The 26043-nt window shown below is 38.4% G+C and overlaps 1 long non-coding RNA gene across 4 annotated transcripts; it reads left to right on the top strand.

Annotated features, from left to right (window-relative positions):
• The first annotated feature begins 402 nt into the window (after positions 1-402).
• On the top strand, positions 403-26043 carry LOC101417094 (uncharacterized). 4 transcript variants are annotated; one of them, XR_011649214.1, is made up of 10 exons: positions 403-579; positions 6047-6122; positions 10985-11063; positions 11464-13034; positions 13141-13246; positions 14154-14291; positions 15887-16005; positions 16896-17004; positions 19458-19540; positions 25900-26043. It is a non-coding gene; the product is annotated as an uncharacterized lncRNA (long non-coding RNA). The 4 variants fall into 4 exon arrangements; XR_011649212.1 differs by having other exon boundaries at positions 11464-13246; XR_011649213.1 differs by lacking the exon at positions 10985-11063 and having other exon boundaries at positions 11464-13246.

Here is a 26043-nt window from a genome sequence, read left to right as displayed (position 1 = left end):
TCATACTGCACACAATTATCCTCAGCTATGTAATTTCTGAAAATAATCCCCAGTTTGGCAATAGTTGTCTCCTAAAGCAGTATTCCTTTTCTAGACTGTACTGTACCATAAAACAGACCTTTGCAAACTATTCTAATCATCTGAATCGAAGGCAACATATTATTTATTTCAAATGGTCAGCAGTGTTCCAAATGCCAGAGCAAATTAGATTAGAAATTATCCAGTTGGTGTGTAAACATCCCACTAATTTACCTAGTGTCTGGTTCTTTTATTTGATATTCAGGATTTTAAATAATTTAAGGTTGTTTAGCTCTCAGTTCAACCTTTGCTTTCTGGATATTTACTTGGAACTTCCCAATATTTATTTAAGGATATTAGATAGTGCTTGGGGAGTATATTTTCACTGCCCAGGAGGTTGGTACAGCTATGTTGTAGCTTTTGTAAAGATAATGTGGCAGTAGGTTTACAACAATCTTTCCTGCTTGGCTGGAGAACTGATTCTCTAACTTCTGTCATGAACCCATCTGAGAAGATCCCCTCAGCTGAGAGATCACCGCCAGGGCTATCAGGGACTGACAGGTGAGACAAAACTGTTGAGACACTACCAAGCTCGTTTATTGCACTCCCAGCCATAGCCACTTTTAATTTTATTTACTTATTTTCCTCTTTGGTTTAGAGTTTTGGAGTCAGACAAATCTGGACTCTTCTGTTTTCTAGCTGTTCAGCCTTCAATAAGTTCCTTAACCTGTCTGAGCCTCAATTTCCTATCTGCATAATGGGAACAGGAAATGCCTTTCTTGAAAGATTATTACAGGAAAAAAAGTGAAGCAAGATTTTTTGGCTGTTTTGTTCTCAAAAGAACAATTCCTTCTTCTTCTATATTTACTAGGTACATTTATTTATTTATAGAAATGACAATTTACTTTAAGATATGACAACTTGCCCTCAAAAAGCATTGTTTTCTATCTGCCTTTTTAGGTACAGTGAAACTTCATTTAAACCCCCCTTTCCCAGTCATAACCCATTCTCAAAGGCCTGAAACTCATCATATTAATATCCCAAGGTTTTACACTAAAGGAGTGTCAGAATAGCTATGGAATTACAGGCATTAGATAGTAGATTCTTTCATTCAGTAATTATTGAAGGGTCTACTATGTACCAAGAGCTGCTCTAGCTGCTGGGAACATTGCAATGAGCAAAACATGAAAATTCTTGGCAATTCTTTGGCTAACTTCTAAGTAGGAATGACTAGGATGGGTAATTTGACCCCCTCCAAGGCGACCAGTAAAGAAATAGTCACATGGTAAAACTGGGTGATAATTAAGAATGCAAACAAGCCCAGGCATGTGTTCTCTCAAGTATCCCCAACTCCATCTCCCCACATGCTCTGCAGTCTATCAAATAGCTCTTCTACAGACAGACGGGGTTAAGGACAACATTTACAGTTTAAAATGTACCAAGTATGGCTGGTGGTGATGGGGGATTTGGGTTAATGGTTCATTTTTATGTATGAGAGAAACTGTAGTAGAAAAATCTCATTGTTCATCTTTGTTCAATTTGAGTTAAGAGATTTTTGGCATTAAAAGCTTTTTTTAGTTTCAAATGCTCAAACTCTAGCTGTGTTTATGTGATGCCAAACCAACTAGTTGAAAATTACAAAATACGGGAAATCAGCCAACTCTTTTGTCTACAAACTGCCAACCAACCAGGTTGCCTGATTTTTTCCCCCTCACTGAATTATTCTATCGTTTGACTAAATTGACTGACAATGGCCTGTGAGAGCCAAGAGGCAAAAATCTGTTTGTATAATTCAAAGTATTGATTCATTGTTTTCTGGTATAATATGCTTCTTGTAGAAAATTCAGATAAAGCTGAAAAATATAAGAAAACAGGAACCCCCTTTAATCCCCTCATATACGCACACACACGCACACACCCCTTGCAGGATTTTCCATGCATATATACATAGATTACAAAACTGGAATACTGCTCTAAATATGATTTTCATCCAGATTTTTCTCTTCTCACTTAAGGGCAAGTTGAAAACATATTATTAAATATTCTTAAAACTCATGATTTTTTTTTTTTGCATACTCTTCCCATATGTGAATGGATCTTCAATTATTTAACTTATCCCCTATGGGTGGGCATTTGTGTTGTTTCCAATTTTTGGCTTATAAATAATTTTGCAATAAACCTTTTTAAATGTAAATCTTTGTGTGTGTCTTTGCTTATTACTTTCATACAAAATTTTAGAAAAAAAATATTTTGAATCTCTTAATCTGCATTTCCAAAACTTCCCACCGGCAAGGTGCTAGCAATTTATGTCCCTATATACAAGTTGTTTATAAGAATGCTCCTTCCACATTCTTGCCAATTTTTAATCTTTGCCAGTTTGATAAGTGAGAAAAAAATGATACTTCATTAATTTATATTTCTTAAATTACTAATGAGAATGAACATTTTTCTTTTTCCTGCCATATGTACTTTTTGTGATCATTCTTATTTCTAAATGCCTTCTCTTCAAAATGAAGAAAAGCAAATAGCAGCAAATTAAAATAATGTTTTAAATTTCCATCTCTTGAAAATCAAAGAAAGCACTTTAATAAATGTTTTATTTTTCTTCAAATGGACACTTTTAAAAAGGGAGCATTTTGACTCATTTGCTCTTCTAGCAATTTTTTTGGATTTACATGGTTAGTCCTTATTAAGAAATTTTAATAAAGTGCTACATCTAAGTTAAAGAAGTTTTAATAAATGAATTTTCTTCTAAGGGGGTGAGGATTTCGTAGCCCTTTAGGATGGCATGTGGATTCATAAGTGTTAATGTGTGATGGCCACTGCTGGGCTTATCTTTTGAAAGCTACTTCCTATATCCCCTTCCCAGAAAAGGCTGTGGGAAAGTCATTGAAGCTTGAAAATATTCATTGGCTGCTTCCTTGGAGCCATTAGCAGAAGTTCCATCTCCTGAAAGTGGTTATTCTAGATATTATATAAAGCAAATTAACAATTATGCTTAATTACTTTTTCTCAACTGTTCATTAAAACCAAGTGTTGTCAGTCCATTTATATTGTGGAGTCATAACTTTGATATGGCCATTTCCTTTGATTCTGCCTAAATTTCCTTTCCTTTGTGCCAAAATAAGCAGATCACGTGCTTATCTATAAAAAAGCAAAACCCTGTTATATTTCTAAGAGAACAAACTATATGGCCTTGACAGAAGACTTTCTTGAGATTTTATTTTTTAAATGTGTTTTTTTTTCTATTTTGCTATAAATTTTAAACAAGAAAAAATACAAAATCAACACATGGCTAGTATATCTGGGCCTAGGTCTATAAATAACCATGCCAGCTAGTCCTAATGTGGAAAAATGGAAAATCAGATCCTCTTAACAAAAGGAAAATTCCATTTTTCATACATTGTACTGCTCTTACTCCTGGCCTAGTAAGAAGCATGCACTTCCCTTTTCTCAGTATTTATTATCTTAATGTGTTGGCAATACAGGTGTTTCAATCTTTATAGTAATGGCAAAAATCTATCACCATACACATTTCCCACAAAGCCTGGTCTTTGCAGAAGAAAATTGGAACCATCTTGTGTCTTACATTTTTTTCTCTCTTACATTGGTTGATATTGAGATATAGGTCTTGCCTTACAGCTTGCAAGGGAGATTACAAATCGGGAGGATTCACTTTTTTAGACAGGTCTTAGTCAATGGACCTCACCAGACCAGCAGAAAAGGCAGAAGGAACCATGAAAGAGAGCAGGTGATAAAAATGTAACCTTTCGGGAAGTGGACTTGGCCCAATGGATAGGGCGTCCACCTACCACATGAGAGGTCCACGGTTCAAACCCCGGACCTCCTTGACCTGTGTGCAGCTGGCCCATGCACAGTGCTGATGCATGCAAGGAGTGCCCTGCCACGCGGGAGTGTCCCCCACATAGGGAGCCGCATGAGCAATGAGCGCACCCTGTAAGGAGAGCCGCCCAGCATGAAAGAAAGTGCAGCCTGCCCAAGAACGGCGCTGTACACTGATACAACAAGATGACACAACAAAAAGAAACACAGATTCCCGGTGCCACGGATAAGGACAGAAGCGGTCACAGAAGAACACACAGGGAATGGACAGAGAGCAGACAACTGGGGGGGGGGGGGGGGAGAGAGGAGAGAAATAAATAAAAAATAAATCTTAAAAAAAAAAAGTGTAACCTTTCATCATTTCCCCTTAGTTCAAAATTGTACTGTGTTGTATGATATAATTCTTTTTTCATACCCTGTAGAATAATTTCCTTTAATAAAGTGGGGCTCTTTAGGAGAAAGGAGAGTTAAAGAATCACCTCTTTAGGCAGGAAAGAATTTTTCACCATTATATTTTCTCCAACATTTTATTATGGAAATGATCAAACAGACAATAAAGTTGGAAGAATTTTACTTGAACATGTGTACACCTATCATCTAATCTTATCATTAACATTTACTCTATCACTCATATATCCATCTATGTATTCCTCTGTCAATCTATTAATGTATCTTATCTTTTATGCATTTTAAGATAAATTACAGATATTGGTATCCTTTGCCCTAAATACTTCAGCATGCGTATAATTAAGAAGAGTTTGATATTTGTTTATACTTTGTTTCATTTGATGTTAAAGGTATGCACAATAAAATGCACAGATCTTAAGTGCACATTTGTGGTTATTGCAAATACATACACTTGTGTAACCCAACCTCTTACCAAGATACAGAAAATGAACAAAATCCCAGAATGTTTCCTCATGCCCCTTCCCGTCATCCTAACCCCTAGCTCCAAAGCAACTACTATAATGAGTTTTTTCCCCCATTATATATTTGTTTTGCCTGTACTAAAACGTCATATAAAAGAACTTGTACAGTATGTTCATTCACTTTTGGGTAAGGTTTTTTACACTTAGCATAGTGTTTTTGAGATTCAGCCATGTTGCATGTATTGGTAATTTGTTCCTTTTTATTCTTGAGTAGTAGTTCATTGTATGCCACAGTTTGTTTATCCATTTTCCTAGTGATAGACATCTGTTCTGTTTCTGGTTATGTCTATTATGAATGAGGTTGCTATGAACATTCTTCTTGTAATGTATTTTCGTAGATATGTTTTCATTTCCTTTGGGTAAGTAGGAATAAACTTGCTGGGTCACAGGTAGGTATATGTTTAATTTTGCAAGAAACTGCCAGATCATTTTCCAAAGTTGTACAATTTTACATTCTCATCAACAAGAGATGAGAAGTCCAAGTGCTCCACAACCTCACTAACATTTGGTGTTGTCAGTCTTTTAAAGTTTGGCTGTTCTGTTGGGTGTGGCCACCACTCTATTTTAATACACGTTGTTCTAAGGCTAACCTCAATGCTATTGATGTTTAAAGTTTCTAGCTATCTTTTACCACCTTGGAGAAACAGTGGTTCATTAACTTTTATCTAACTTCATATTTTCTTGCTTGGTAGTACTGAGGAGATAGATGCAGAGTCTAAAACAAAATAACCAAACCAAACCAAACAAACCAACAAACAATATAGCATGGCAATATTAAATAATTGACAGAGATCTGATAACACTATCAGCTACCATCATATAGGGAAATACAATGCAAAATGTACTCTATTAAGCCCTTTATAGGAGATTTTGTCATTTACTTTCTTCATGAGCTAATGAGGTAAATATACTCCATATTACAAATGAAGAAAGTAAAATTCAAAAAGATTAAAAACAAAAACAAGAAACAAAAAATTTGCCCATAGCCACATTGCTACCAAGAGGCTTGATTAACTCACAAAGAAGGAAGGGATTTAAATGGCCAACTAAAACTATTATTTAGCTTAAGTAATAAATAGGAAGTGTGTATTTTCCACCAACTGGTAAAGACATTCATAATTTCAGTGACCCTCATTATCTGTGGCATTCACACAACAGTGAGTTAATTCATTATCAGACTTCAGCATAACCCCTTAATGGATAATTCAGCTTTCATGCAGTCCATTATCTTTTACTTTCTTTTGTTTGCTTCACAGATGGAGTACTTTACAATGTCTATGAAAAATTTTCCATCTGGATTAGATCAGCCTCAAATGGAAGTCAAAGAGAGAGGTATATGCTCCTATTCATCCATTGGGATCATCTGGATAGGAAGGCTTTTCCAAAAACAACACAGTTTAGTTTCATAAATTGGACAACAGGGAGATCTGGTGCAATGAATGATAATTACTTATATATGTTTCCTTGGGTAGCTTCAGATTGGGTATTCCTCAGATATTATTAGATGTTTGTAAGATGGTTGTGGTGACAGCCAATGGGCTGTCAGTTGGACATTCTTTTAAAGTATTTCTTGCCTTCTTTTGCTCACATTCCATATTTATCTTGTTGTCATCCTCCTCTAAGTGATTATTAGTGATACATTGCATTTTAATGGCACTTTTACCTACTTTCATTCATTTTATTCTCACCATGGCTTTTTAATGGGGAAGTAAGAAAGGAAACTAAGGTGCAGAAAGTAGTCATTCATTTACTCAACCCATTTTTTTCAATATTTAAAGATCACTATTATATGTCAGGCAGTCACAGAGCTAAAAAGACAGTCTTTTCCTTTCAAAAAGCTTATCTTCTATAGACAGAGACAGATATATTAATAGATAATCACCTTCAGATGTGAAAAGTGCTATGAGAGATTTATGTAAAGGGTTTTATGGGGCAGAGAAGAATGGATGATCAAGGCTGGGTTACTTACTATTGGTAGCAAGGTCTGAAAATAGTTGGTCTGGAATAACGCCTCTTTCATCAACAAAAATAAAGTTTACTCTTTATAGATTAAAAAAATACAGACTTGGTAGCAAAATAATTTAGAGACAAAATGTACATGTAACACAAATTATTTGTGCATGAGATTATAACCTTTTCTAAGTGGATTCATGGCAAATCTGAAAGGTATTTCTCTTCCCTCCTTTTCTGACTTTTTTCACTACCAGCCTGAACACAAGATGTCTATGCCCATCTCAAGATGTAAAGATGCTTGAGAAGATTTCCAGGGTACAAAAACAAATCTATGGTTGCCCCATCACCAACTGTTATCCCCTACCCCAACAACTAACATGCAAAAAAGTAGGTCAGCAATAGGTTAGCAGATAAATGGCCTACTGCCCCTCAGCCCTGTTTAATAGTGCAGGGTAGATGGGGTGGGGAAGACGTGGTGAACAGCCCTTACTTTTACCAATAGGACCCTAGGGACCATTTCATATGCAATCATTTTCACAAACCTCCACCGGAATGGCTTTACTTGGAGTTTCTCTTTAAACGTTAGTGATTTAATCCACTTGCCATCTTTGGAGATGTGATGCCTGGGAAAAGAGGAGGAAGAGGAAGAGGAGGAGAAAAAGATGAAGGAGAAAAAGGTGGAAAAGAAGGAAACAGAGGAAGAGGAAGAGAAGGAGGGAGAAAAGACCAATACACTGTAAGAAAGAAAAGAAAAAGAGTAGAGTAGGGGTGTAATAAAGTCTTATGACAGTTTTGAATGAGAGTTGGACATGGTGCTTTACCTGTTGGATTAAATAAAACCAAATGAGAACAAGCTGTTACTGAGCTTTTAACTAATTTTTGCTCTCCTTTACCTCTTTGCTTAGAAGATGGAATGCATTAAAAATAGCTCCTCTTTCTTTAAAGGAGGTGCCTGTTTTATTTTCCAGTCCAATCTTCCATCCATCTTCACTTTCTATCTGTGTCAGAGCTTTGAGAAATGTCTTGCTGCCTAGAGAAACCCATTCCCTCAATTTGCCATCAGTTTCCCATTCCATTCTTTTAGGCTTTGGACACTTGAGTTATGGGAAGCTATTGTAACCTTCTATAACCTTTTAACTATTGTATCAGACAAACACCAATTCCAGTAATAAACCATGTGCTGGATTCACTCTTTTTTCAGTGATGGAAAATCATTTAAAAATGGTGTTTGGAACACTCTCTTGGCACTTTCAGCTCCATTTCTGGTATGTTTCAACAAAAATCTATTTGGGGATTATTTTTCTCTTCTTTCACCTCCTTCTTCCCTTCCCCCTTAAACAGTTGGAGATCCTGTAAGTTAAATTAGTGCTTGATGTAATTTCCTGTAATAGAAGACACAGGCTCCAGCACTAACTATCCTTTCATGGAAAACAGCTCGTTGCCCCTGGATGTGGAGTCACACCCTTGAATTATGAGTCTGGAGCATTGCTGAGTGGATCGCTTTGGAGCCAGAAATCAGGGTGGTAGCAGGAGAAAGGAGTTGGCAGCTGGAAGGGAGGGAAAGGGTTTTTCAGGAATGAGTGCCAGGACAGAGTTTAAGGAAAGCAGAAGTGCGGTGGAGCCAAGGGAAGGGCAGGCATGCTATGTAAAGAGAACTGAAAAGCCAGGAGTGAGCCAGACTGTTGTGGGCTAGACTTCAGCTTGCCATGCAGCAATTTTATTTCCAATGGTAGTGAGAAAAGAAAAACCCCTGGATGATAATACTTTTCAAGTGATGATGCAAACCACTGTCTTTGGGATGTCAGGTGGGCAAATAACCTGATGAGCCAAAGAAATTCTACATGTGGGTTAAAAGCAAACTGTATACATTTGTAGGTCTTTGCTTCTATGTCTTTCTAAACTCATCTGTAATCTCTCAGGTCAGGAAATTAAGCCCACATGCCAGACTTTCCTGCATTGATTTATCTGTTTGTGCTGATTTAGACCAGGTCAGATTGCTGAGCAAACAGGACTTAACTGGTGGTGGATTATTATAGATTATATTTTTTCCTGACCCTGCCTAAATACAAATATTGAAACATTCAGTCAAGTTACTGTGCTTAACTCTTTCAAACTTTCAGGTACTTTGGACCTGAGCCTAATTTTTGAATAGAGGATAAAAATGGTAGACTAGTTTTCTTCTGAAATAATCTTAAACTCCATTTTATTGCTCAAAATAGGATATAATCATACAAGGATGCCTGCTTTGTCCTGGTTACTCAAACATCAGAGGGTAATAAGTCAGTCTGCACAGTAAAGTATGTGTATGTCCCAGAGGTGAGAAAAGGATGGGCACAGGCAATCCTTGGGATAGCAGTGAGTCTAAAATCCATATAAACTTATACTCTTTTTCTAGAGATTTTTTTTCACATAAACAAAGATGCTATCAAAAAAAAAAAAGGATAAGGATAAGATAGCTGTGGTAGAATACACAAAAGGGAAGAGAAATTTAGGTTTCTGAAATACTAAAGAAGAAAGAAATATTGGGAAAAAATAGATTTCAGTGCAGCCAAAACATGATTGGCACAAGAACAGACTGCATTATAAGGACGGGAAAGCTCCAGCCATCCACACACTACAGCAGTGTTTCTTAACCTTGGCACATTCCACCACACTTTGGATTGGATAATTCTTTGTTGTGGGGACGGTTCTGTACACTCTGGGATGTTTAGCAGCATCCCTGATCTCATCCCACTAGTTACCACTGGATACTCTTGAAAACAAATTCATTCTTGTGTTTCCCAAAGGATATTTTTTTTACATTCATGGTTTACCTGAACTTTTAGAATATAATACCATTTGTACATTTATCACTTAAGTTTCTCAGTTTGTTGGGACTAATTGATTAGCTACCATTTTCATGTACTGCCATTGGCACTGGGGATCCAATGCCAAAACAGATTTGGTCTTTGTCTTCCTAATAATTTTAATATTTTTCCTGGTGAATCATCAATACCATTGATTTTTTTTAAAAATCATGATTGCACAAATCCAAGGAGGGCATAACCTTGGTCTAGTAAATATGGGTGTTGGGAGAGGTAATCTGAAGTTACCCTATGGGTCTCTGAACCTTTTTGCTGAGTATGCCAGGAATGCAAGGCCCTGGCTGATCTTTACCCAAGCCATTCCTCAGAGGTTTTCTGCAGTGAGCAAGCTTCAGAGATGAGGCAATGCCTTCTTGTGAGATAAAGAGCAGGCTTGCTTACCATTTGCTATAAGAAAACAGGTTTCCAAGCTCAGTGTTCCTCTCCTGTAGTGCAGCTCAATATGTGCACAGCATTTGCCTGAGCCTCTCCACACTGCCCCTGTGGGACTTTGGGAGCAAGTGGAACTGCCACAAACATGAGGCTCACACTGCTTGCTGATCCATGATTACTAAAGTCCTTTGTCTTGCTCTAAAGCTAGGAGTCGCTTGCCTTTTTCCATCATCCATGAAATAGTAACAGGCTAACATATTATCTTGTAAGTAGGGTAAAATTAAATCGCAGACTCTGGCAATAGCATCCAAGAAACCAGGGCTTTAAAGCATCCTAGAAGAAAAGGATGTTTCCAGTATGAATATGATGGGAGACTCCAATGCTTCCACTGAGCAATAGACCTATTGTGAAGGAAGTAGGAACATATGGTTCCAGGAATATCTTCAAGAAACAGACGAAAAGAAGAAATTCCCTGATGTGCTTAAACATAATGAAAGGCAATATACTTCTGATGGAGAGTGTGAGGCTCAAGTGGCTATAGACTTCAAGAGACTTCTTGAAGTTAACCAAATGATTCTGTCTTACAGCAAAGATATCAAATATGTTACCTTCCCACTTAAGCCTCTTGTTTCAGATAGCTTCCAAATAGCTGCCAAGAGCTGAGAGGGAGAGAAATGAAGGTGAGGAAATAAAGAAGTCAGGATTGAGAACTATGTCTAGGAAAGAACTTTGGGTATAGTTCTGATACGTGCAAGTAACCAGAAGGCTAATAAAGTTTAGAGGGAATTGTATGGTCTTGAAGGAACATTCAAACATAAAGTGTCCTATAAAACCTACAAAGCACATCCAAGGAGAGCATATGTATCAACATCCACTTCAGATGTGTCAATTGAAAATAACTGTGTGGAAGAATTTCTCAGAGGGCAAATCCAGGACAATGGATAAGGAAATCAATGTCCAAGTAAAGAATTTGTCAATTTCCAAGAGATGAAATCTTGTCCATAGGATTTCATAATTGCTGTGTTCCAGTGACTGCTCTGTGTCTTCTATTCTTCAGTTTCTCCACTCTACCACTGGCTATTGGGTGAGTATGTTGAAGGGCAGGGGACAAGGGAAGCAAATTACTTGTCTTTATAATTCACAGGTTGTCAGATCATGGAGAATTAGATCTGGATCTTATGGAGAGGACTGTGCCTTGGTCTTTGACAGGGAAGCAGTGACTTCTGGGACTTTGGGATGTCTCCCTGAGGAAGGACTAAATTACGTTCTATCTGGGGGAAGAAGGGTGAAACATATAAATGCTGACCAGAATTACAGAGACTACAATCTGTTCACCAAATCCAAATCCTTTTCTTCTAGCAAACATAGTTAGATTCCATTTTCTGACCTCCCATGAGTTCTGACCAATGGGATATGAATGAAATTTTTTCAACCCTGTCCCATAGAAATCTCTCTCTCAATTCTCTACTCTTTTCTCACTTCAGCCTGCCAGCAGATATAAAGGATCCAAATGAAGATTCCAAAGCCCCAGAAGATAGAGGAGTGCCAAGATGGAAGGAGCCTGGATCCCTGAATCGCCGCCCTGTGATGATTCCTCTCACCAGCTAGGAACATCTCCTTTGGATTTCCAATAAGTGCAAAATAAACTTCTATTGTGTTAAACTGTTGAGATTTGGCTGCTTCTTGGTTACAGCAGCTAGTGAATTTACTAAGCATATAGGTGGGAAAGTACAGCAATCGTTAATAGCAGAGAAAACACAAAATTTTCCTGCTATTAAGGAATTATAATCTTAGCATACTATACAATTTAGTTGTGATTAATATTTATATAATTATAATAAAATAAAAGATAAGCATTCATTTTTAAAAATTTATGGTATAATTTCTTGCAAGAATGAGAGAAAAAGGAGAGAGAGTGAGAATATGGAGAGATTGTGTGAGTTTCACAGAAGCAGAAGGGACAAGAGACATAAATCTTTGTCATCCTAAATTGGAAGTCAATAGACATATCTAAAATGGGAATATCCAGAAGTAGCAGTATAAGTTACTCAGCAGTATAATGCTTTTTAGAAACATGGAGACAAACATCAGAGCAAATATCAATCAAAGTGAGGAAAGAGAGTCAGGGATAAAAATGGGGGTTATGTTTTTCATTACAAGCTTTGTAGAACTATGTGACCATTAAAACTATGCTTGAAATAGCTTGGACAAAAATCAAAATGGAATAGAAGGAAACCTGAAAAATGACTGAAAAGTAAAAGCCATTAAAGTTGGAGAAAAGCTATGTATGGCTATAGTCCTCTAGACACCAAGGAGATGGAATAATCTGAAAAGTGAGTGATTAAGAGAAATGAAATGCTTTGGAGATGCTAATCAAGGTTAAGACATACAGTGCCCACTGGATTCTGTGACTGTCATTGGTGACCTCAACTGAGTAGTAGGAGTGGGAGCAAGAAAGGGGTGAAAAAATGGATGGGTTTATTTGAAACTACTTTTGGAAAGGTTTAAGCTTTTTTATATAAGGTGATTCAGATTATTGATTTTCTAAGATCTGTGATCCATTTCTGCCTATGAATGTCATGCTGTTGTGTAAAAAGGGAAAAGAAGAGAAATGAGCATACTTGACAACACTTACATGAATCTTCTTCCATACTTGCAGAACACAGGCCCAAAGCACCTTGGCAGTTCTGAATGCTTCACCAAGAACCATGAGGCTGAAACCACCTGGAAGTTTGGATTTGAGTCATCACAAGGCTTCAGGGATGAATCTTCACTGGATGATTCCAGCTAGCGATTTCTTCCTCTGTTTTCCATTTAAGGGAAGGCATGATGGAATCATTTAGAATGCATCACCCTTAACAAATAAAATATAATTAGATAACAAAATACTTCATCCATTTTCACAGTAATTAGACCTTTTATGTATTAGCTTTGCTTTTCACAGTAAAAAAAAAAGTTTCTAATGACTTTTTCAATTTTACACACACATCAGGAGAACAAAAGCTCAGGGGAATCCCTGTTTAATATAGAAAGAAAGAAAATTAAAAATTCAAAGGTAAGGAGACGGTTTGTGTATTTTCACAAGGGAAAAAAAATGTAGACCATAAGTCCTCTTACAATTGTTATAAAATGTGACTCATTTCTTTTTGTTTCTGACACAGAATTAAGGGAGACACATTTTTTCATATAAAATATGATTCCTTCCCATTCTTGAGAATGGGAAATGTGCAAAGAATTTAGAAAAAGAAAAGAAAATACAAGTTTTAGGTAAGCAAAACTATGAAAGTAGGTCTGTCGGGGAGAAGAGAGATCCTTATGGAAATGAATCTGCAGGAGTAAGACAAGCTATTTTAGAAGCATAACTGGGGTCTGAATATCTGTTTCTCTGTCCCACCAGGTGGCCTGTTTCCTTAAGATGAATATTCTTGTTTTGAGTAATCTGTCTTTTCATAGATTCCCTGAGAATCCCTTCTGCTTATTTATCCCTGGGAAATAGACCTACTTTAGACACTTCCCTGGGGCAACTTCCCCATAAAGTCTAAGTCATTTAATTGAGAATCCACTATGTTAGGAGGCATACATATACTTCTTCCTTTGGATTATCTCAGCAACCTAACAGAGTAGATACCATGACCCTCATTTTTCAGTTAAGGAATGTGAGGCCAAAGAATTTACATTAATTTATTAAGGTCAAAGCAGCTATAAGTGGTAGAACTAGGATTCAAACCAGGCCTGGTGGCTCTGAGCCACTCATTGTAAGCCCTGGGTGGCAGTGTCTTCACTGTTTCCAAGCATGGGCCTTCTTCATCACACTGGATTATTCAACGTGATATGTCTATAATCCCATCTAAAAACCCAGCAAGCACTAACAACTCTGCTGTGTTTGTTTTCATCTTCTCCACTTAAATACTAGCTCTATACTTTTGGTGAAATATTTAACATCAAGATCTAGTCTGCCTCAGTCACTGCCTAGTGGAATTACTGGAGGTCCACCGTTCTTCTGTAGGTGTAATCTCTCCTGTGTGGGTGTGTGTACATGTGCACATGGAAGAGACAGAGGCAGGTGTGATGTGAATGTGTCTATCTGCCTTTTTTCCCAATGTAGATGTAGATTCAGATGCAAACAGACTCACACATAAAGAGCTCTTGTCTTTCCAATATTGTCCTAATACAGAAGCTGTAGATTACTGCCCACGTTCAAGTCCTTTGAGCCAATGAGAATCCAGTGAGTCCCTTATCCTTGCCAGTAGATGGGGATGGATTACTCCTCAGCCTGTTACCTAGTCTGCTCGGGATATACCACTGGACCCTGGTGAGTGAGTAGAACTGCAACTATTATTTCCAAAAACTATGTTTTGCCTGGTGGGAATGCTGTGAACCCTTATAGAACTGTGACCCACAGGACCCAGTCCTGGAGCTGTGTCCCCTTTTAGAGGAACACAAGCAGGAATCCCTATTTTTACTTACAGCGCTCAAAAACATTAAGAGTATTCCAGTATATGCTGAGCAGCCACTCTAATCCCTGAGAATCTCATGAAGAGTCTGATTCTTCACTAAGAGCGCTCTTTTGGTTGGCATACTCTCCGCCCACCATTCTTGCCTTTCTGCTCACCTTGTCCTTGGTGTTCCCCTCTAGATACAAAGCATGCATTCAAGACCCAGCCTATCTGCCGCCTGACCCACTGCCCCGGAGAGAATCTGTCCATTCAGCTCTTGCCCTTTCTCCCCGCAGAGACTGGCAGGGAGAGAGAAACTAAGGAAACACCCAAGTGTTCTCAGGATATGTAGCAATAATTTTTGCCTCATCACATCCTTGAATTTCAAATGTGACTGGACTGAGTTTTGAAATCTAGACAGCTTTGCTGGGCTCTGAAACCACCAACTCAGTCTTGACACATCTCTTTCTCTCTCAGTTTGGTTTCAGTTCCTGTACCCCAAGTACAGGTCAGGGTGGGGTGAGTAAAGTGGGTCATGGGGAAAATGGTAGTATTTGAAGTTAAAATGTAGGAGGGATCCCCTCTTAGGGTCTTTATAGCTCATGGTGAAGACTTTGGATTTTTACTCTTCTGTCACTGAAGGAGAGCACTATGCCATTGAGCAGCATTATGACATAATATGACTTAAGCTTTTAAAAGAATATTCTAGATGCTCTGTGGAAAAAGGATTATAGGGGACAAGAGTGAGAAAAGGAATAAAATTGGACATTATTAATATAGTCCAGGTGAGAGATGATGGTGGCTTGAACTATGGTGGTAGAAATAGAGGTTATGGGAAGTGGTCAGATTGGGGATACATCTCCAAGGTCAAGTCAACAGGATTTTGCTGACATACTGACTGGGATGTGAAAGAGGCATCAAGGATGACTCCAAGATGCTTTTACTAGAAGAAAATTTCCTTTGAGTTTTAGAAGATTAAGGGAATACCAAATTTAGGGGATGGAAACGAAGAGTTCTGTTTTGGACATGCAAGTAGAGTTGCTAAGGGGACAGCTGGCTATGCAATTATGGAACTGAGCACAGAGAGGTTAAGTAACCTACCCAAAGTCACACAGCAGTGAGGAGGTAAGATCCAATCCTAGGCAATTTAGTTCCCACACTCTTGCTCTTAGCTAATAAACCATACCCTGAATCAAAATCCCACACCTTCCCTTATATAATATTTTTGTGCAAGATGGGTACATTTTCCATAGGCCAGCCCTATACCTAACCCCATTCCTACAGCCCACGTGGTTTCAGTTTCTCCCGTACCATCGGAGGTCTACTGTTAAGGTCAGTTTACCTTCGAAAAATGAAGATGATGGTCTAATGATGGCTATATACTAGAGAGGAAATTTTTCCAGAAAAATGAAAATACATTCTTCTAATTTTACCCATGTACTCAGTCTCCCTTTCATATATTTTTTAATAGAATGAAGTAACAGAAGAGTCTCTCAGGAATTCACCAGCAAACATTGACACCTTCCTTGTGGATTATCTTAAAATTCTGTGTATTTTCATTTCTTTAGACCTGTTTCATTTGGGCTGAAAGTAAGTGGTACAGAAGACAGTAGTATTCTCAAAAGAAATATTAATGACAGGGAATCATCTTAGTTGAAAAGATATCCTGAGTGCCTGCAATTATACCACATGTCCATTGTAATAAAGACAAATACTGCTATCAGTGCTATTATTAGTATATAGCTATTCACATCGAAGATATTAATAAATGAATGAAAATGATGATTTCTTATGCATTACTATAACAGTAATTAAAACTCCATTCCCCTTGAACGCTTTAGCCACAGAGTGGAATATCAGAACTGGCAGTGCCTTTTGAGTTCTAAAAGCCCAATGAGGGTGGCTGACTTGGCCCAGTGGTTAGGGCGACCGTCTACCACATGGGAGGTCCATGGTTCAAACCACGGGCCTCCTTGACCCGTGTGGAGCTGGCCCATGCGCAGTGCTGATGTGCGCAAGGAGTGCCGAGCCACGCAGGGGTGTCCCCGCATAGGGGAGCCCCATACACAATGAGTGCGCCCCGTAAGGAGAGCCATCCAGCGTGAAAGAAAGTGCAGCCTGCCCGGGAATGGTGCCACACACATGGAGAGCTGACACAACAAGATGATGCAACAAAAAGAAACACAGATTCCTGTGCCACTGACAACAACAGAAGCGGACAAAGAAGACACAGATGCAGCAAATAGACAGAGAACAGACAACCGGGGTGAGGGGAGGGAAGGGGAGAGAAATAAATAAATAAATAAATCTTAAAAAAAAAAAAAGCCCAATGACCTCATATTTTAGATGAAAAAACTGGGAACAGGTGGTTGCAGGCTGAAAGTAGTCTGTACTGGTGGCATACGGATGTCTTTTGCTTAGAAGCTAGGCGCTGCTTGCAAGGCCTTTTTTTGTTCATTCCCCATCTATTCCTTTACCAGGCTTGACAACTCTGGATATCATCACCACCTACACACCTAGCTACACACCAACTCCTGAGAGCTTGCAGCTCTCTACAGCTGTGGCCCATTTTGCAGCTGTGCTGAAGGGGTAAGCCAAACTGAGAGGTTGCTGGGTGGATTTTCTCTGACCTGCTCATGTGGACATCCCCTTGAGTGTCCCAGCCTGTACTGTTTCAGATAGCCTGCTCTCCCAGTCCATCCAGCCCATTATGTCATAAGCATTCAGAGGTTCAACTTTGTTTCAGTCCATGAAGAGTTTATGTTCTATGAAAGTTTGAGATCGACTTCTTCCCTTTTACGCTTAATGTGAAAAACTGCCAGTGGAAATAAAAGAGCTCATACATCTAAATGATTTAAATTAAGTAAAATAAAATTTTCCACTCTTTTGAATTAGGCCATTAAAACTATAGCTTAGTCTAAGTACAGTATTAATGAGCAATATCGCAAGGAGAGTATTAATTTTGCATTTCCTGACATAAAAATTTAAAACATGCAATTTTAGTTCTGCTTTAGGTAATATTTTGTATTCCCATGACTTTTATTTGGGGATATCAGAAATTAGGGTAAAAATGGGATAAGGACAAAATCACATGTGCTGAGCCCTTATGTAGATATACACTACCCACTCATCTAGGTGTTATACTGCAGACTTACGCCAGGCCTACGATCATATGGCATTTCACACCATCAAAGCCATGAGTGGTAAAGGTGTAAATAAAGCAGATCATTTAGGCCTGTTAATATGTTCAACACTTCTAAGTATACTAACGAATGGTTTAATAAATACAGGTGATGATTCAAAGGTATAGTGACATCCTCCAGGCAACTTCCTAGTGGTTCCTAGTGGTCTAGCCTAGTTGCGTGATGATGTTAATGGGACCAAGGTTGGCTCAGGTGCAGTTTGGTTCTGTGTACCTAGGGTAGCTCTCCCAATCCTAGGTCATGTGAGAAACTCAGGACCCAGGTGCTGCAGAGCTCTGGCGGATCCTGAGGTGGTGGAAAGACTGTAGATTCCAGGACAGGGGCTTTGAGAAGTCTCATGATTTCCTTTGGCTTTAGGCACCACTAATCATGTGAAACCAGAGGTGTGGGATTACACACCAGAGGCCTTTCCAGCCACCTGAGCACTTCAGTCAAGCAATTGTCATCCTCGAACAATGGCCAGGTCCTTTAATCAGGCAATCCAATTAGCTACACATAAATTATGAAGTCGATGTACCTAAAGCAATTTGTCTGCAAAAATTTTAAAACCTCCCATATGAATTCGCAATCAAGGCAAACTCTTTCTCTCCTTCATTTTTTTAAAACTGAGACTTGGACACAGGATAGAGTAAGCAAACATTTCCAACTTTGAGTGTTGCCTAAGAGATTTTGATGTATCAGCCAACATTTTGTTTGAATAAGTTGTGAGTGAAAGAGGAACACAGAGGCTAAGATTGGTAGTTTAATTGTATCATGTTCCCTAACAAGAGATGGCAAATATTGTATTTGATAAAAAATTGAGGATGTCTTATTTCCATTGTTACCTAGTCGTGCAATGAAAGATTGCTTGTCATAGCCTGCAGCACTGTCAGTCACAGAGGAGCAAAATTAACCCTCGTTTTCCTGATCTTTGCAGCATTCAGCTTCTCTGAAAGCAAAAGAATAACTAGGAGCTTGAATCGCAGGGATTTTATGGTTGCTTATCTTTCCATTTAGTCTGTGCATTGTTCTTTACCATGTACACATCACCTTGGATTAGACATCTAAGAATTCTCACTGCATCCTCCCATACTTCAGCTCTTTATCAGAAAGGACATTCTGCTGCCTCCCTTGGAGGACTCCTTTACTTGGTTTATATAATTTTAGAGATGGGAAAGAGTCCAGAAGAGAGTCAAATACAAACTTCATTTTACAAATGAAGATTCTGTGATCCAGGAAGTAAAATGATGTGTTTAAGATTACACAACTAATTATTAGCAGACTAAAGATTAACTTTCAGAGCTCCTGGCTCCTGGGCCAGTGCTTTCATACTGTTATGAGAAAATAGAACAGGAAGATTGGTCGGGGATAAGGCACAACTTTCAGGAGCTTGTATTTATAAATACCTTGATGAGGTAAGTGAAGATTCTGCAAGGCATCTTAGCTTCAGGGAGAAATTTTGGAAGGGTGGAGAGGGATCTGATTTTTCTCATTCAGGAAGTTCAGGTATAGCTTGAATGTGTGGTTCAGCAGAGAGCAGGGTGCCATATTCTGGAAGAAAGATCTGGTACGGAAAAAGGTAGAGCTCTGGGAACTCTGCAAACCCATGTCTACTTTGGGCTAGAAGCCTCCATGTTCTCAAGGGATTGAGCCAGAAATAGTGACCAGGAACTGGCTACCCCAGAAACTATTATAAGGCAAGCTGTGGCAAGATAATGATTTGTATAAAATATCTACATACGAGACATCAAAAAATAAAATGATATAAAAGAAACGCCCTCTGTAATTATGTTGTACTGGATTATATCAACTTGGCTAAGGCTCAGAATTATGTCTCCCAAAATTCCCTTCCCTATATAGTTCCAGTTTGGAGTTGGCCAAAAGAGGAACTTGCCTGATATTTTGAAAGCAGAAGTGAAGCAGAAGCCAAAATTCTTATTCAGGTATTGTGACCATCAGACACCCAGTGGACACCCAGTGGATCCCAGGGCCCCAGTTTGTCTTTGCTCTTCTCTGTTCAATATCCAGTTGGTCTTCTGACTCCTGGCCATACTGATCAACACTGACCCCACACCTGCCACCAGGTGCTCAGCTTCAGAACCCCAGAGGCCGCAGCTAGGACAATGGCCTCTCAGAAGCAGCAGTTTTTGTAGCCCCCTCTATGAACTCCATGTCATGGTCCCATTTTGGTGGTCAGACTATGCTTGACTTCTAGACTTTTCTTTTAACTCATACACCCACATCAGTGCTCTAGGGGGTGATTACTGACTGTTTCTCCAATCCTACAACTTCCAGACAGCATTTCTGCAGTTTCTTCCCATATGTGTAATGTCTAATTCCTTTAATAACCCCCCAATTTCCACAATACTTAGAGTCTCTATTTTTCTTACTGAAATCTAACTGATACACATCTATGTCTATACTGTTGTGTTTGTTTTATTTTTTCCCCATCATAAAACAGTTAAGCTGCTTCTTCTCCTCCCTCTCCTTCAGCTCCTCTTCCTTCCCCCCATCTCCTCTTCCTCCTTCCCTTCTCTATCCCCTCCTCTTCTTCTCCACCTCCTTCTCCCCCTCTACGTCCTCTTTCTCCTTCCCTTTTCTATCCCCTCCTCTTCTCCTCCTCCTCCATCTTCTCCTCTTCCTCCTTTTCTTCTTCACAATCATATTGCAGGAGCTAAGGGCAGGAAAGGTGGATGATTCATTGTGTATTTGTGACTAGATGTGGTGTTGGAGCCTGTAGAAGTTTGATACTGTTTGTCAGTTCCAAAAATAGTTATTGGATTATGTTTGTAAACTGGTCTGTTTCCTCTGGTGTAAAAGATTGTATTAAATTCAAAGGTTTCACTTTTACTTGGTTAAATTATGGTTAGGGCTTTGGGCCACATCAGTAGGATGTTGAGCTCCTGCCCTCTCGATGGGTGGGAACTCACAGAGAAAGCCACACGGCAGAGGAAACAGTTGAGTTTTTATGCTGGAGCCCCAGGAAGTAAACACACAGAAGAAGAACACAGAGGAATAGAGATGACTCTATAGATACAGCAAAGGGCCTGGGAAGAGAGATGAGCTTGGTTGTCTATAGCTGACCTTGTGGAGAGAGCAGAGCAACTGAGCCCAGAGAGGAGTAAGTCCCAAGACAGAGATGAGACTTATCCCAGTCTACAGCTGATACTGGAAGAAGCTGGGACCATGGAGTCTCAAGAGGAAGAGAGAGGCAGAACCCTTGCAGAAGTCGGCAGCCATCTTGCTCCAACATGTGGCAACAGACTTTGGTGAGGGAAGTAACTTACGTTTTATGACATGGTAACTGTAAATAAATACCCTTTATAAAAGTCAATAGATTTCTGGTATTTTGTATCAGCACCTCTTTGGCTGACAATACAGAGCTGTTCAATCCATTATCATTCAGTCACTTCATACTTATTGATTTTTTCAGATACATGAATAATATACAATCCCCTGCATTCTGGAACTCACAATCGAGTAGTTGTAGATGAGGCAGTGAGTGTGCGAGTAAAAGGTAACTTCTTAGCAATGCAGAGAGCAGGATGCTGTGCCAGAGCCAAGGCTATCTGCAATCAGTGTTGAATCCTTCTCTCAGCTGGCCACAGAATCACAGTAACAATTTCTTAGGTATGTAGGTTTTTATAAAACATAAAAAGATTTTCTAATTATTAATAAAAGCTTTGCCATTGTATTGATTTTAAAATTTATAAAATAAAACAAAGAAGAAAATAGAAGTCAGGAGAAGGTAATCATGTTAATTTCTTGGAGTCCTTCCATTGAGTCTTTTTTCCATGTGATACACACACACACATACATACACACAACCATTTTTGGCTTAAAAAAATAAATTGGAGTCAGAATCTACATTATCTTCCACATCCTTCCTTTTTCACTTAATACCATGACTATGTTAATATCCTTAAACATACTTTAAAACAGTGCTTGATCATATGACATGGCATAATTTACTTAAGCAATTCCGTATTGTTGGACATGCAGGCTGTTTCCTTTTCCCTTTATGCTATTATAAATGATGTTATAATAAACATCCTTTTACATAAATACGTGAGTGCCTTTTCTGTTATATCCTTTGGGATAAATCCTGAGAAATGGATTTTCTGAAAAGAGATATGACATTTTTAAGACTCTTTATATCCTGCCTCCTACAAAGGTTGTATCCAGATATACTTTTGTCAGTATTGTGTATAAGGACCTGTTTTTTTAGGTAATTTTATTTCAAAATTGCTAATTCAACTTGATTTTCTAAGATAGTATAAAACACTGAAAACATAAGGCAAAACTTTCAACCTTTCAATCAATAGAAGCAGGAGTCAGGCATATTATAATAATAGTGTCCACTATTAATGTAGTGATATTTTCAAAAGGTCCTTAAGTACAGGGAGTGTGGATGAGGAAGGTGAGAAGGGAAGGGAGTTCTTGAGTGGTCACACAAATCTAGGATATCACATTCATTTCTGGATTCACATTTCCCAAGGCAGGGACCATGCTAAGGGATCTCTGTTAATGTTTAGCCTGGCATAGAGAAGATCGAGTGGGGACATGATAGCAGTCCTTAGTTATCTAAAGGGCTTTCACATGGCTGAGTGATTTGATGTACCCTGTGTTGAGATCACCGATCTCAGATGTGTAGAGAAAGCACAGGAGGTGGATTTGACTCAGACTCAGGAGACCCCCTTCTAACAATGAGTAATTTCCTAATAGAGTGGATTTCCTTGTGTGATGCAGATCTCGCCATCATGCAGAGGCTCATAATGGAAGACAGATGAGTAAGAGGGGGCTCTGGAAGGTGTAGACATTGGATTAGTTGACCAGTGGGGTTCTGGGGTTATTTTAGAGTTAAAAAGAAAAGTACAGCAGGTTCTTTGGGAAAATGAACTTTGACTCAAAGCATAAAAAGTTGAGTTATCTGTATATATTTGAGAAATCCTGAGAGCAATAATATGGATCTCCAATGGACATGATGACAACAATTAACATTAATTTATGCTTATTACTTTGCTGATATTGTTCTAAGTTTACTATGGGCATAATATCATTTAATTTTCATAGCAATCCTTGGGGTGGTGTGGTCCCATCCTCCCCACTCCCACTGAGAAGGTGTCCACATCCTAATCCCTAGAACCCATTAATATGTTAACTTATATGGAAAAAGGGACTTTGTAGATGTGATTGAGTTAAGAATCTTGAGATGAGGTGATTAACCTGGATGGTTCAGATGGTTCCAATGTAATCACAGGATCCTTATATGTAAAAGAGAGAGGCAGGAGAGGTAGAGGCAAAGAAAGAGATGTGGCAATAGAAGCAGAGGTTAGGGTGTTGTGATTGCTGACTTTGAAGAAGGAAGGGGACCATGAGCTCAGGAAAGCAGGCATCCTCTTGAGGCTGGAACCCACAAGGAAACAGATTTTTCCCCAGAGCATTGAGAAGGAATGCAGCCTTGCGGACAGTTCGATTTTAGCCTAATGAGACTTGTTTCTGCTATAGACTTCTGACTTCCAGAATGGTTAGGTAAAACATTTGTGCTGTTTTAAGCTACTAAGTTTGTGGAAATTTGTTACAGCAGCAATGGGAAACTAATACTTGTTGTCACTATTATTGTCCCATTTTTCAGATGGAGAAATGGAGGCATGGGGAAGTTAACTTCCCCAGGATCTTACATCTAGTAATTGGACAAAGCTGTGTGTGGAACTCAAGATGTTCAGCCCTCAAAGTCTGTGCTTCAAGACAAAACATTACTATTTATGTCTTCCTTATGTTGAGTTCTCAGGCCTTAAGCAACAAAATCCTTATGGGATCTCTTGAATTCATTTTATGATCAGATAAGTTGCAAAAATGCAAGATTGTTTATGGGTCAGACCCAGATTTATCAAGTCCATCAGTCTTTCTCTCTGTGGGACATACAACAAATCACCATAGTTCCTCTTAATTCATTTATGTATCTCTTATTCATGGATTTTTAAAATCCTCACTCTTGTTATATAAAGTAGAACTCTTTTTTGTTATATCTAAATGTGCTCCTTGCAAACTTAGTCTGTGTCTCCCGGGATTTAATGAACATATCAGTGTTCAGTTTATCCCCTATAATATTTACAGACCGAAGCTCCTAACATGCAAATCTTTCTTCATACAGTGTTCGCCTATTGCCAATCAGTGTGACCTCCTCTAAGCTTTTCTAGCTCTACTTTTCAAAGAATTGGGGGAAAAGTGAAACCAAGTGAAATGATGGCTTCCTACAGTTATTCTGGAAATCACTGGCAAATTAAGAATAAAACCCAGGACTTCTGACTCTCAGTTCATTTCCCTACTCCAAGCCACAATTGTTTTAAATTTAAAAATCTTCTTTTGGTGTAATTGTTTGGCAATTTGCTAGTCAAAACTTAAATGTCAATAATCTCAGTATTTAATGGCAGAGCAACAACACTGAAATGAATGGAAATTTATTTTGGGATATTATGGTAGAATACCAAAGCATAATTAGGAAGGGAAAGTTCCTGTTGATGGAAAAAGCCAGTGTAATGACTTGATTGGCCAGGCTAATTCAAGGGAAGAGTGAAAACCTTAACTATTTTTTTAATTTTTTAGGGTAGTGCCTGAAATATGTAGTAAATGAAAGTCCCCAATCTTTTGAGAGTCCTCATATTTTTTCATTTCTCTCAATATCTTGACACTGTTTCCTCTTCTCTGCTGGCTGGGGAAGTTTGATATCCTACATATGAAGTGTTGAGTGGAGAAGAGGATGTCAGTGTTGTTGCTGACAGGAACATTTTAAACATTAAAACAGTCTCATAAGTATTTATTGAGTTCTTACTATGTGCCAATTACCAAAACATGCTCTGGGGAAAGAGTGAATAAAACACAGATTTTGCCTATGATAGGGTAGTTTGTTATAAGTGATCAAAACCAACCCCAACGTAGCTTGAGCTACGTTTTATATATATATATATAAATATATATATAAAACAATTTTATATATATATATAAAACAATTTAATGTTATATATATCTTAAGAGTTCAGGTCCCTGCTTGACAAGGGTTCAAATGATGTCACCAGGTCCCAGTTTCTCTTTTTATTTTTCCATCTCTTAGCACTACCTTATAATATGTTGACTCCATATTTTAAGAGGCTCTTGTAGAACCACTGATCCAGCACATCCTATAGGAAAGGTACAGAGTTTAATATCATCTCATTGACTATCACGCCCATTCCCAGGAACTGCAATGCTATAATGGACTTAGTTCAAGTCCCATCCAAACAATATGGCTCAACAGGAGGAAGTGGTTTTCAGAAGAAAAGTGGAATACTGTTTCTATAGGGTGAATGGATGCTGAACAGAAGAGCTCCATTCTATTCTCCACTGTCCTCCTAGGAAACTGCAAAGCATATAGGGAGCAGGAGGAAAGAGGGGTTATGGTGATCAACAGAATTTAGAGATTATCACCAAATTGCAATCTACCGATCAGATATCTTCCTCAAAGTAGACACGTAACAAGGGTCACAATGATACTAAAATAATTTTAATCATCCCACCAAACACATTATTGTGTCTACCAAGTAATCATCCTTTAGTCCTTTTGTATAAATCTCTTTACCTGCCATCTTCCACCTCCCTCACTTTTCATCTCTTTAAAAATATATGCATTTTCTGCCTTCCCCCACACTTCTGCCTCTCCTCCCCTCCAACTTGTAGTCATTGTGTGCCTAAATTTTGTAGAGCATAATTTTCAACAAATTAGAGTATATTGTTTGTTCCCCTATTTTAATTCTTGAGAACATTTTAGAAGACAGGCTATACAAAAGATCTGATGTGCCTCAAAGCTATAATATATTATCAGGTTTGAAATGCTAATGTCTATGGAAAAAATAGTTTAAAAGAAATAGTGAGTTTAACCAGGGGAGAACAAATGCAAATTTTGAAGAGATGTGAAAGGTGTTCCAAAAAATGGTTATGGTTTAATAATACTGGGACAGTCCATTATAAAAAAGAAAGATATATTTAAGATTCAGCTAGGGAGACTAGAGTCAACATTATTTCCTATAATCAAAACCCCCATAAGGCTAGTAATCTAGCCTTGTAGACAAGTGTCAGCAGCCAGAGAAACAGTATCAGGCACAAATGTGTGAAATGCATACACTGCTCACCTCGGTGAGGTAGTAACTTCAAAGTGGGGAAGGCGACTGGAAACATTATTAAACATGTCAGGGTACAGATTGGAACTCATTTTGGGGTTAGTATAAACTTTTTCTGACCACCTAACTACTGTTGGGTTCTTTTACAGGTCTTGGCAGCAAATTTCAACGTGTGGCTTATTAGAAGGAATGGAATGTTGGTATTTACTGGATAACACTTGAGAGAAATCTCTCCGAGGGAAACTTTGTGCTTTGCCCAGAAAGACAGTACTTTGATAGAAATAAAAAATATT

The sequence above is a fragment of the Dasypus novemcinctus genome, chromosome 7 (assembly GCF_030445035.2).
Source record: "Dasypus novemcinctus isolate mDasNov1 chromosome 7, mDasNov1.1.hap2, whole genome shotgun sequence".
Classification (NCBI taxonomy): domain Eukaryota; kingdom Metazoa; phylum Chordata; class Mammalia; order Cingulata; family Dasypodidae; genus Dasypus; species Dasypus novemcinctus.
Note: the sequence above shows the minus strand (reverse complement) of the source record. Positions and strands in the feature narration are given on the sequence as shown.